This window comes from Pelodiscus sinensis, chromosome 11 (assembly GCF_052426305.1).
Source record: "Pelodiscus sinensis isolate ZL-2025 chromosome 11, ASM5242630v1, whole genome shotgun sequence".
Lineage (NCBI taxonomy): Eukaryota > Metazoa > Chordata > Testudines > Trionychidae > Pelodiscus > Pelodiscus sinensis.
Genome location: NC_143062.1, coordinates 49,724,420 through 49,737,259, shown reverse-complemented (window position 1 = coordinate 49,737,259; position 12,840 = coordinate 49,724,420). Strand labels below are relative to the sequence as shown.

Here is a 12,840-nt window from a genome sequence, read left to right as displayed (position 1 = left end):
TTAAAAGATGACTGTTGTTGAAACTGAAAACAAGCTCATCGACTATTTTAACCTGTCCAGTGAAGCCACTTGATGAGAGTGATCCTTGTCACAGCCAACAATTTATCGTTCAATTTCTTTTCTGCATGTACTATTTCAAGTATGACTAAAGGGGCAACTGGAATGCACACTTATAAATACACCTAGCAATGGGAGAAACATTTTCTTCAAAGAAAAGAAAGCTATTGAAAGAGTGCAAACAAGGCTAACTATTGTACTCTATTACTTTAATTTCTGCTTTTTATCCATTTAAAACCAAGTGACAAAGTGAGAAGAACTTTGCAGCGAACTCTGTCGGATAATTTCCTACTTTCTGCAGAGTTGCTGGCCGCATACTGTTACACAACTATCATAATACATTTAATACTACAAGATCAAAATGCCACTCTGCATTCTATTTTAAATGTTTTATTTTGCCAGCTGGCTTTATTCAGCTATTGACCAGAAGCAATACCAGTGTAGCTGTTTTTAAATCACACCTACCATTAATCACAGTGAACAGAGCTACACTGGAATATCTTAACCACTGTGAACAAAGCATAAGTCAGCGATCATGCTCTGAGATACGGCCATCCTCAGCACATCAACTTGTTTCCGTACATTTCGCTTCTAACTATTGCTCAGCATTTTTTGAGTGATGAGACATCTAAGTGGTTAAAGAAGTTGTCCTGTCAGCTATATCTTTAAATGCCTAAATCCCTGAATAAAAGAAAAATCAATGCTGTAAGGCAATGTTTGTCAATGCAATGTAATAAATACACTTACCTTTACAGACTATTCTCAATGGATTTCACTTCTTTGCTGTACTTCAAAGCTACAAAGGGATAAAAAATAAAAGCATTGACCTGCCTGTCAGTGAAGAAAGAATGTTTGGTACATGCATTAGTAACCATGTTTTACTTATGTCACAGCATCAGTAGCTGAAGAAACCTCTGATAAAAAGTTCTTACTACTATTTCATGGGCCAAATTCTGTCTTCCATACGCATATAGACATAAAGCATAAAGTTGCAGAGCGAGGGGGAGCCAGGGCAAAAGTGTTCTGTCCAACTTCTTCTAAGTCCACAGAGAAACAGCTCCACGCTGCTCTAGGGGCACTACTGAGCATAGCCTAAAGATCAGCTACATGAGCCACATGTGATGCACAAAACTAAAAGAACAATTCCTGGTCTGGCAGTAAGAGCCAGAAAAAGGGAAAGGGAAGCAACGACATGTGGCTCTTTTGGAACTTTTTTGCAAGAACACCATAAATAGAAGAATTAGATGAATAAACTTCTACCATTGTCATGGACATTTAATGTACTATTCTTTCAGCTTTTACCTTGCATAACAGAATATTAGAGCAATGTTGATGTGTCAGATAAATCAATTGTAGTTTCCAGATGACAGATTAAACCTGAGAAGATTATAACTGAATTTTAGTTTGTTAATTTTACTCCATGTATTACCTTTCTGCTCTACTCCCATATTCCTGTTAGGATTTAGAAATGTTTCCAAAGTCTGCAGTGCCCACCTTTTCTCGCACAAGCCTCCTTCAATAATTTATTTTCCTAATGACATATTTTGGTTAACAAAGAAGCCGGAGCTAATCTCCTCGACTAGAAAGATCATGTAGGGCTAAAGAGTCTACAAAAGATGCACAAAGATGTTGATACCTCACATGATACAAACTTACTCAGGTTTAGGTCCTTCCAGAGACCAAATGGGAAAACCCAGGTGGGGTCATAAAATCTGAGGTTTGAGCAGCATGATGGTGTTCAAAGTTAAACCTGCATCTACCTAATAACTTCTTCCATCCTACCTGCTTAAGCAGACAGAAAAATACCCTCTCTTGCAACCAGCAGAAACATTCAGACAGATGTATTTAAAGGTTTCTCCTGACAGACGAAGATGCATGGTAAGGAATATGTGAGATATCACACTGAGTGAGTGGTCCGTCCTCATTGGAACAGAAGTTTCACACCAAAACAACTCAAATCTCCCTCAGATATGCAGATGTAATACCCATTAAATAGCATTCAATGGCAAAATTAAGGCTTTGGTAAGACCAATATTACTATAATATATACAGCTCTGGCACCCATATTTTTAAAATGATGTTAAAAATAGTTTACAGAAAACAGACAAAAAATATTCAAGATCTCCAGAAAATGCTGAAGAGTGAAACATCGAAAAGAGCCAAATCTGTTTAGTTTATCAAGAAGACTGAAAAGTGCTTTGTTTTCAGCATATAAGTATCTCCAATGAAAGGAAATACCTGGTACTAAAGAACTCTTTCATGGAAAACTGAACAAGAAGATCCAGTCACTAGAAATTGAAACCAGACATTCAAATTAGAAAATAGGCACAAATTTACAACAGTGAGGGTGATTAACCATTAGAACAAACTACCAAAGGCAGTGGTAGATACTCCATCTCTTGATGTCTGCAAATCAAGATTAGATGCCTCCCTGGCTGATGTGCTTTAGCCAAACACAAGTCATTATTGTCAGTATTATGGTAAGGGAGTGAAATTTAATGGTCCATGACAGACAGCCAGTCACCTTAAATGATCTAATGCCTTCTGGCCTAAATTTTATGAATGCTTACCAATGACAAATACTTGTGCTCCACTTACTCTGTATCAATACAATAGGAACACAACATTTTAACTACAAAAGAGAGATTTTCTGTACTGTTGCATATTGTAATGCACCAGTTTGCCTACCATACTATTGCTACTAGTTTTAATAAGCAATAAATAAGATACAAAATGTTCACTCAAAGCTCAAATATTTTGAATAAGTTCAGCCCTAGCTTTTATAGTGCATTCAATGAAATGTTAAACTTGCAAATTATTGGAGCATTCTCTCAAATAATAGCAAATTTCCTTCTAAGCAGAGATTTCTGTTCTCAGAAAATGCTTATGAAAACCTTGCAGACGAAAAATACAATAATCCTGGGCATATGAATTCCAATTTCTTCAGTGGGTGTAAATTGAATTGGGTCACTGGAAAACCACAATCCAGAGATATAAAATCACAGAACTGAAGGGCTGGAAGGGTCCTTGAGAGGGCCTGTAGTCTGGGATCCCTCACTGAAGCAGAACCAAGTTTCTAGGCCATCCCTGACTGGTGTTTGTCTATTCGATCTTAAAATCCTCCAGTGACAGGAGTCAACAACCTCCTTTAGAACCCTTCACCACTACTTAAATATCTTAATAGTTAGACAGCTGTTTCAAGTATCTAACCTAAATCCACCTCTGTTGCAGTAAGCTGATTATTTCTTGTCCTACCATCAATGGGCCTGGAGGACAATAGATCACTGACCTATTTATAACAGTCCTTAACATATTTCAAGAGTATAGGCAGTCCCCGGGTTACGTACAAGATAGGGACTGTAGGTTTGTTCTTAAGTTGAATTTGTATGTAAGTCAGAACTGGTACATATTGTAGGGGAAACTCTAGCCAAACATTTCTCCAGAGCTCAGTTTTATTCTCCCACACCTCACTTCCCTCAGTCCTTTATTCTCAAGCTGAGGTGTCTGCTGAGAAAAGCCGCTCTGCATCTCCCTGGTCTGCTGGGGGGGGGGGTGGGCGCTAGCTTCGCGTCTCCCTGGTCTGCTGGGGGGAAGCAGCTAGTGCGGGGTTGCCTCACCCCGTTTGTAAGTAGGGATCCGATGTAAGTCGGATCCATGTAACCCGGGGACTGCCTGTACTATCAGGCCTTTCCTCAGTCTTGTTTACTCAAGGAGAAACATGCCCATATTTTTAAACTTTCCCCATAGGTCAGGTTTTCTAAACTTTTTGTTACTTTTCTTAGTTTTCTCTGGAAAAGGTTCAGAGAAGGGCAACTAAAATGATTAGCCATTTGGAACGGGTCCCATATGAGGAGAGATTATAGAGACTGGGACTTTTCAGCTAGGAAAAAAGGAGACTACGGGGGGATATGATAGAGGTCTATAAAATCATGAGTGGTGTGGAGAAAGTGAATAAGGAAAAGTTATTTACTTGTTCCCATAATATGAGAAGTAGGGGGCCACCAAATGAAACTAATGGGTAGCAGGTTTAAAACAAATAAAAAGAAGTTCTTCACACAGCGCATAGTCAATCCGTGGGACTCCTTGCGGAGGTTGTGAAGGCTAGGACTATAACAGGGTTTAAAAGAGAACTAGATAAGTTCATGGAGGCTAAGTCCATAAATGGCTATTAGCCAGTATGGGTAGGGAATGGTAACTCTAGCCTCTGTTTGTCAGAGGATGGAGATGGATGGCAGGAGAGAGATCATGTGATCATTACCTGTTCGATTCACTCCCTCTGGGACACCTGGCATTGGCCACTGTCAGCAGACAGGATACTGGGCTGGATGGACCTTTGGTCTGACCCAGTATGGCCAATCTTATGTTCTTATGGACTCTCTCCAATTAGTCGTCATTTGCCTAGAGCGTGGGGCTTGGAACTAGATATAACTCCAGCTGAGGCCTCACCAGTGCTGAATAGAGTAGGCTAACTAGCTCTCATCTTACTTATGAATCTCCTGTCACTCTAGAACAGGGGCCTTTTTTGCAGCTGCATCATGAGTGGCTCATATTCAATTTGTGATCCATTGTAACCACGTCTTTACTGAATGCCATCTTGTTCAATTCAGACCGTTCTCCACTTTGTCCTCCAAATTGTTTGCAACTCTTCTCCATTTGAGGTCTTATTCAAGTTATATGAGCACACTCTCCCCACTCCATTACCTGTGTCATTAATGGAAATATTGAACAGTACTGGACCCAGGGCAAACCCTTGTAGGATGCCCCTAGATACATCCTTCTACTTTTACTGAGAGCCACTGATAACTACTCTTGTAAGAGTATAGTTTTTAGACAGTTGTGCATACAGCATATAGTAATACATCTACACCATCTTTTCTTAGTTTTCTGATGAAAATGTCATGTAGCACTGTGCCCAAGACCTTACTAAAATCAAGATATATTATGTCTACAGCTTCCACCACAGTCCACTAATCCTGTTGTAAAAGTAAATTAAATTGTTTTGGCATGATTTGTTTTTGACGTTCATGGGGATTGATCCTTGTATCCATATTATTCTCTAGGCACTTAATAACCAATTGTTTAATCATTTGTTTCAGTATCTTGCTATGTATTGAAGTTGGGCTTTCTGATCTATAATTTCCCAGATCCAGTTTGTTTCCTTTTTAAAATATAGGTATAAAGAAAGCTTTGTTATCCAGCACTCATGGGAATGGGGGCTGCCAATTAACTGAATGTGCTGGATAACAAAGCTTATTCTTCTGCTCCCACTCCCTACCGGCAGATCTGGCTCCCAGCAGCTTGAGGGGGAAGGAGGCACCTGCTGATGACATCAGCCAGCAGTACCGGTTGTCAGACACACCACAATGGCAGGTTTGACAGATGGGAGTTAGGTGCATGTGCCTGAAGATGCAGCAGTATTGTGGCTGGGGGCAATGCCGGTTAAAATATTCTGGTTAACAGAGTGCCAGGTGATAAAGCTTCGTTGTACTAAGTTTGCCCATGCAAGTCCTATGGGCTCTCACTCATGTGAGTTCTTGATAACTGCTTAAAGTTCTGAAATTGATTTAGCTAGTTCCGTAAGTATCCTATGGTGAAGTTCATCAGGCCCTGCCAAATGGAGTACATCTACTTTATCTGTCTTGTTCCTTTCCCCTTGTGTCTTAATATTGATTGTGTTACGCATCTGGTCGCAACTGATCTCTTAAGTGAAGCCAGAATCAAAATAGACATAAAACCCCGGACTCCTTGATGTCATCCATTGTTAGCTCTCCTTTCCTGCTAAGTAACCAGATCCACACTTTCCTTTGACTCTCTCTTACTCCCATTGTATTTATAGAGACTCTTTGTATTGCTTTTTGTCCCAGGCTAGGTGTAACTCATTTGTTGTTTTAGTGTTTCTGATTTTGTCCCTGCATGCTTGTGCTTTTGTTATGTATTCATCCTTAGTGATATGTCTATGTTTCTGGCTTTCTATAGAATTGCTTTTTTGGTGTTCAGATCACTAAAGTGATCTTGATGCATCTATATTGGCATTTTACTATTCCTCCTATCTTTTCTTCACATCAGGATAGTCTATTGTGCCTTTAATACTGGCTCTTTGAAACACTGACAGATTTCCTGCCCTCCTTATTCCCTTAGATTTTCTTCCAATGGGATCTTATCTCCCAGTTCTCTGAGTTTTGTAAAGTCTTTTTTCTGAAATCCTTATTAAAAAAAACTTTTATTAAGTTATCAGTGATCTTGAAATATCATAAAGCTGCTTAGGGTCTGATTTGCCTCTGATGTCCGAATCTTTCTCCTTCCTTCATGTAAACTCTGAGAAAAAGATAGAGTCGTGAAGAATGAGAGAGATGTTTTAACTGTAAGGCCACTATCGGCCATCATTGTGCTGGGAAAGAAAGCAAGAAAGAAGACAAACGTGATGTCACCCATCTCACAACTTCACTGGGAAAAGGCAGAGGGAAAAGGACTTGAGTATGACTAGCTGTCTTACTCAGAGGATAGGGACAACTAGCTGATTTGTCTGACATCACAATCACACTTGCCTTCTCAGAGAAAGGAGGACTATAAAAAGAGAGGGGCAACAGAGGAATGCATATTATGTCTGTTCTTGTTTGCTCATCTAGTTTTTGTTTGCTCATTTCACGTCTTCAAATATTTTACAGCTCTGATCCAATATGGGCTGTTGCGTGCAGCCAAAAGCAGATTCAGATCAAGTATTTCATTTTATTTAAAAATAAACTAAGGGGCTGCATCTTGTTTGCAATGCTTGCCAAGCCCCTTCTCACTGGCCACTTTCATGGCCAGAAAGCCTGACGACATCATTCTGTTGCGCGGCAGGAAAACTTTTTTATACGTTACAGAGAGAAATAATAAAAATCACTTTGAAGACTAAGGTTCACAAGAAACATAACTATTATGTGGCTAAACAAAGTATGATGAGGCAAAAAGGGCTCTTTCCATGCATGGAGCTCTGCTCGTTCAGATCAGCTTTCAGGGTAGGGACCTACATTTAGGGGTAAGGAAATTAAATGGGTCTCCAATTATTTAGCTTTATCCCTGAAAACATCAAGAACTAGAAAATATCTTTTACATGTACTGTAAACTACGTGACCACATATATGAAATATAACACGATGTGGTATAAAAGGTTTTATCAGCATGAATTTGGGAGACCTACATACATCACCTGTTGCTTTCCCCACTTGTAAATCTCAATGAGTGGCAATAAAACCCTTACACTACATAATCTTCCCTTCTCAATATGCTACATGCGTCACAGAACTAAAGTTTTAGAGTTTAATTTTTTTTTTTAATTCTACAAAAACTATTTTTGTTGTTTCTGACCTGAAAAGCAAGATGTGCCAATTATGAGTTGGACCATGAAGAGGAGACACAAAACCTCTCTCTGTGTGTCACAAATCAGTTCCTCAAAGACAAAAGACAAACTAATGCCTCAGCAAGATGACAACAAAATCAAATGAGCTATCACCTGGTCAAGTAACCATTCTCTGGTAGAAAAAAGGGTGTGAATGAAAAATCTACATTTTAGCAATGACACAGCTGGAGGTTACTGTCTCCAGACTTTATCTCCTGAACCTCAGGTAGAGATGATTTTCAGAGAAAATGAGGACTATAAGACAATGAGAACAGATACACAAAAATACTCCTTTCTTTCTCTCTGTGCACAGCCTCAACACCACTTAAGTACGAGGAACGTAATACTGAACAGGGGGAAGAGTCCTGCCTGAAAGAAATCCAGCCAGGAAGACTGCTGAAACATGGTGAGAGAGGCATTAGCTTTGAATTAATTAAGCTTGTTCAGTAGATAGTAGGTGTGTTGTACCTTTTTATTTTCTTGTAACTAATATTGACTTGCAGTCCTCAATACTTGTAATCACTTAAAATACTTCTATATTTCATAAACTTGTTTTATTGTTTTATCTGAACCAGTGTTTTGATTGAAGTGCTTGGGAAACTCCATTTGAGATAACAGGTTTTGCACATATCATTTTATACTAATCTGACTTCATTTGAACTTGTATTATCCAGGACAGCGGTTCTCAAACTTTCTGGGCTCCGGAGCCCTTTACATATGTAAAAATGTATGTGGAGCCTCAGTGGTCCACTGATTGTATGTGTTGTACCTATCAATGTTTGCAGTTTGTCAACCTCGCGGAGCTCCTAGAGATGTCTCGTGGCCCCCTGGGGCTCCGCAGAGCACAGTTTGAGAAACACTGATCCAGGAGAAGTCTAACCAGTAGAAGATGCACATTTCTGGAAGAAAGCTGGGATTGGGAATTTGCTGGTGTTGCTCTGCAGTGTAATTCAAGAATTCTGGCCACAGTACTTATACAGTATACTCTGATAGTGATTTACACTACTTTTTTGTTTTTGTATGTTTTAGCTGGATCCAGTATTTACTTTAAAAATAAATATCACCGAATTTAAAAAAAAGATAAAACAGATGAAATCACTGTTAAACTAGATCAATTTTGTACTAAAACCCAAGACAACAATTGTGCACATGACAGTCAACTTGCAAGCTACACTTTTATTTTAAATAGGTAAAAAATAATTTCAACAATTACATCTGTCTTTGAGTTTCACTGCAAAATTTTGCGATTTGCAATTACAGTTTCATGTTTTAATTGCAAACAACAATACACTAAATAAAACTGAAAACATGTTTTCTGTAATCTTTTGGTTATAATGATCTTAAGAGTTAGCTGTAGGTAAATATTTGCAGACAGAACTGCATTTTTTAAGGATAGCGGTGTCCCTTTAAAAATTTCTCTGCAAAAACTTCATCATATTAGATGTAAAATTAATTTCTTTGTATTTACAAAGCATTTTGTCAAACAGCTAATGCACATGCAGAGTGCATAGCAGATTTTCAAACTGCAACTCTGCTGATTCAAAATGTATTCTCTCACTGCAAAAGCAAAAAAACATTTTTGGTACACAGTAAGGCCTATTGCTTGCAACTTTCTAAATACAAATACTATGCATTAGTATAAATCAATGTGGCCTAAAATAGGAAAAGAACAAGTTGAGACTTACTTAGACAAGTTAAATATTTTCAACTCAGCAGGGCCTGGTTAAATACACCCCAGAATATTTAAAGAACTGGCTGAATTGATCGCTGAGCCATCAGCAGCTCTATTTGAGATCTTGTGCAGGATGGGAGAGATATCAGATGATTGGAAAAGGGCAAATATAGTAACTATCTATAAAGACAGGAATAAAGACTACCTCTATCAGAGGCAGCAGCGCGAGGTTGGGGGGAGCAGGCAGATCCAGTTCTCATGGGGAGCCTGCTTAAAGCCAACACCACACAGATACAGAGGCAGCAAGGGGGCGGGGAGTGCGTGTAAGTCAACAGGATTAACTGATAAATCAAGGGTTTTTGGCTAATCGTTTATTCAACTATACGCTAACATCTCTAATACTGTTGCAAAAAGGAGGAGCATAATTCTGGCATGCATTAGCAGGAGTGTTGTAAGCAAGTGATGGGAAGTAATTCTTTAACACGACTCAGCACCAATAAACCCTCAGTTAGAGCACTGAGTACAGTTCTGGACACCAAGCTTTGGGATAGAAGTGGAGAAACAGGAGAAAGTCCTGAGGACAGCAACAAAAATAACGAAAGGTCTAGAAAACATGACCTATAAGAAAATAATTGAAAAACTGGGTTTATTTAGTTTGAAGAAAGGCAACTCAAGCTAGGACCTGCTAATAATCTTCAAGAACGTAACAGGTTGTTAGTATGAGGAGTGTAGTCACCTGTTCTCCTTAATCACAGAAGAAAAGACAAGAACTAATAGACTTAATTGCAACAAGCAAAATTTAGGCTTGACAACTGGAAAAACTTTCCAACTATAGAAAATGCCCTGGAACAAATTACCTAATCAGAGTTCTAGTATCTCTGGAGGAATTTATGAACAAGTCATACAAACACACGGAAGAGATGATCTAAATAATACTTAGTCTTATATTGTTACAAGGGATTGAACTAGATGACCTACCAAGGTTCCTTCCAATCCTACAATTCTATGAGTCTATACTATACCCCAGTATTGTAGCTAAAGGAATTAAACGGATTTAATTGAATTTTGTTGATTAAGTATTAGTCACATATTTCTATAACTAGTGCAATATGATGCAAATAATGTTATTTGTATCAATGTACAAAAGAAATGCTGCAAGAAAAGTCTTAAGGGCCCAAAACTTCTCCTCTTTAAGTCAATGGAATTTTTGTTATTAATTTAAATCTAAATCCTCTAAACACTTTTATCACCATCTTAATCTCAAAATACTTGAATAATGCTGGTGAAGTCATTAGAATGCTCTGTGCTTAAAACTAAGCATGTACATACACGATAACAGGACAAGGGACTTCTGTGGGATTATATTATTGCAAAACAAATAATATAATACCGCTATAATAACATGTTTAACTCCTTTCCAATATAACACAGTCTCTTAATTTGAGAGTTTTATATTTCAGCCAGAGCGATACTATACAAGAGTCTAGATTCATTTTTTCAAATACGGATTTAAATTATTTCTTTTTACTACGGTTGTTTTTGCAATTAAAAGCTGTAAATATATATTTGAATAATTACATGTGTGTTAATTTGTATCCTAAAATTTAAGATGGAAAAATAAAGAGTTTTTGCAGAAAATTGCTTTAGGAACATTAAAGAAAAAGATAACCCTCAATCGAATCCACACCTGCCGTTTAAGCAACTGGTTACCACAATTTAAGAAAAAAATGCAAGTGAACAGTATATATGAGCACCAGTGAAATAGACATCTATTAAAACTGCCATATTTAATTGAGGAAAGTAAAGAGTTAAACAATTTATTGTTGTAAACTAAGGCATTTGGTAAATGAAAGTTCCATCAAAGTTTAATAACCAAATTCAAGTGAACACAAAGTAAAGGATTATATACTTTCTGTGGTTTCTATAATGGCTAATCTAATGACACTAAATGGAGTGTTATTGTTGATTCCTTTGTCTCTATTTCATAAATTAGATAAAGGAATCTGACAGTTACAGTACTTGGGAATTTTATTCTACTAAGTGATTTTGCAGGCATGACTTGAATAACTACTAAATCAAATTTCTTTCACTTTCAAGGAAAAATCATCAAATAAAATAATTGTACACAACACAATATATGTCTAAACAAATCACGTGTAAGAGTCAGAAGTTAGAGTGAAATGCATCATTGTCATGGATACAGAAGCAATCAAGCCAATGGGATATAAAGTGAGGGTAACACACAGGCCATTGCCTAGCCTCATTCTATTCATGGAACCCTCTAGAGCTCTGTGCATAAACGATGGCATGACATGACAGAGAGTGTAAAATTCATTGCTGTATAATTTAAGTAGAACATTTCTAAATCTTCATAAAAGTTCACTCTTCATCTCCTAAGAACTCAGTGAAGAACACAAAAAGCCAGCATCCCTAGCCTCCCGTGAACTCTAAGGGTACTTCTACACTGTGGCGCTATTTCAGGATACTTCCAATATCCCAAAACAGCTATTCTACATCTTTGAAACAAGCCCATTATTTCTAAATAACAGGCTCACTATTCCAACATCCCTATAAACTTTGTTCTAAAGCTTAAGGGATGTTTTGGAATAGCAGTTTATTTTGAAATTTGGCCAAATTACAAAATAAGATATTTTGAAATTAACTTGAAATGAGCTATGCAATTTGTGTAGCTCAAATTGAGTAGCTTATTTCGAGCTAACAGTGCAGTGTAGATGTACCCAACCTGAGCTGTCCAAAGACAAAGTTAATAGCACTTCATGTATCAGTTTTAGCTACTATAAAAATAAAGCCCTTCTCTCCAAATGAGATTTATGTATAAATCAAGGGGCTCTTCTCTGGCACTTGCAATGTTTTCACTAACTTTTGAATTTATTAGATGAGGGTTATGCTTGCTAGACATGGAATGGACATTTCTATCAGCTTTTAGAGATGCATTTGCTCTAACATGATAGTGAGGGAGGAGGGGCTCAATTATGTTAATAGCCTAGGAAGGAAGAAAATCTCTTTCCCAATTTCATTCACATAATAAAAATCTGAAAACTGTTCCATATGACAGATGAGCAATGTGAGCTAAAGCAACTTGTTCCGCTTGTCAGCGTCCAAAAACATACAGCATCTGTGATGACAATACTATAGAAGAATTGGGTCAAACACATGGTCACTTTAAAACAGAATGTCAACTATTCTTGCTACTTCAGAAATTGGATTCAGTAGCACTGCAAAAGCTATTAGATACTATTGTGATTGTGACAATATTAGAAGAATCTACTTGTGAGCCCAAAGATACCATTAAAGGTTTGCAGAAATCTCCAGATGATTGTCAAAAAACATGGATTTCCATCACAGATATCAAATTCTTTATGCCCAGAACAATTTAATGTGTTGTACCATCAGATCTGTTCTTTATTTTTTGAAGCAATACTCTCTTTTTAGCTGATGGGAATTCAGTGCATTTAAATCCCCACAGGTAATAAAAAAAGTTATTATACAAGTCGACAATTCACAAGAAACATGATAAAAATAAAGCAGCAAAATTCGAACTCATTCCTAGAATCTCTCATTTGTTTATAACAAAATAATTCCTCTATAGTTGACTGTTTCATGGGGAAGCAATTCCCCATTACTCAGTTACTTGTTTATGATATTACAAAGGAATATTAGTATGACCATTTTACTATTATACAAAAACATAGATTGTATTATAAAATAAACA

The 12,840-nt window shown here is 37.4% G+C and overlaps 1 protein-coding gene across 12 annotated transcripts in view; it reads right to left on the bottom strand.

Annotated features, from left to right (window-relative positions):
- FHIT (fragile histidine triad diadenosine triphosphatase) overlaps positions 1–12,840 on the bottom strand; it is a 1,114,957-nt gene that overhangs the window by 1,074,205 nt on the left and 27,912 nt on the right. For 9 of the 12 annotated variants that reach the window (XM_075938454.2, XM_089781282.1, XM_089781284.1 and 6 more), the window contains exon 2: positions 805–853. The exons of the other annotated variants lie outside the window; for them this stretch is intronic. The gene's annotated coding sequence lies outside the window, so the exon portion shown is untranslated. The remainder of the gene's footprint in view (positions 1–804; positions 854–12,840) is intronic. 12 annotated transcript variants of the gene reach the window in all.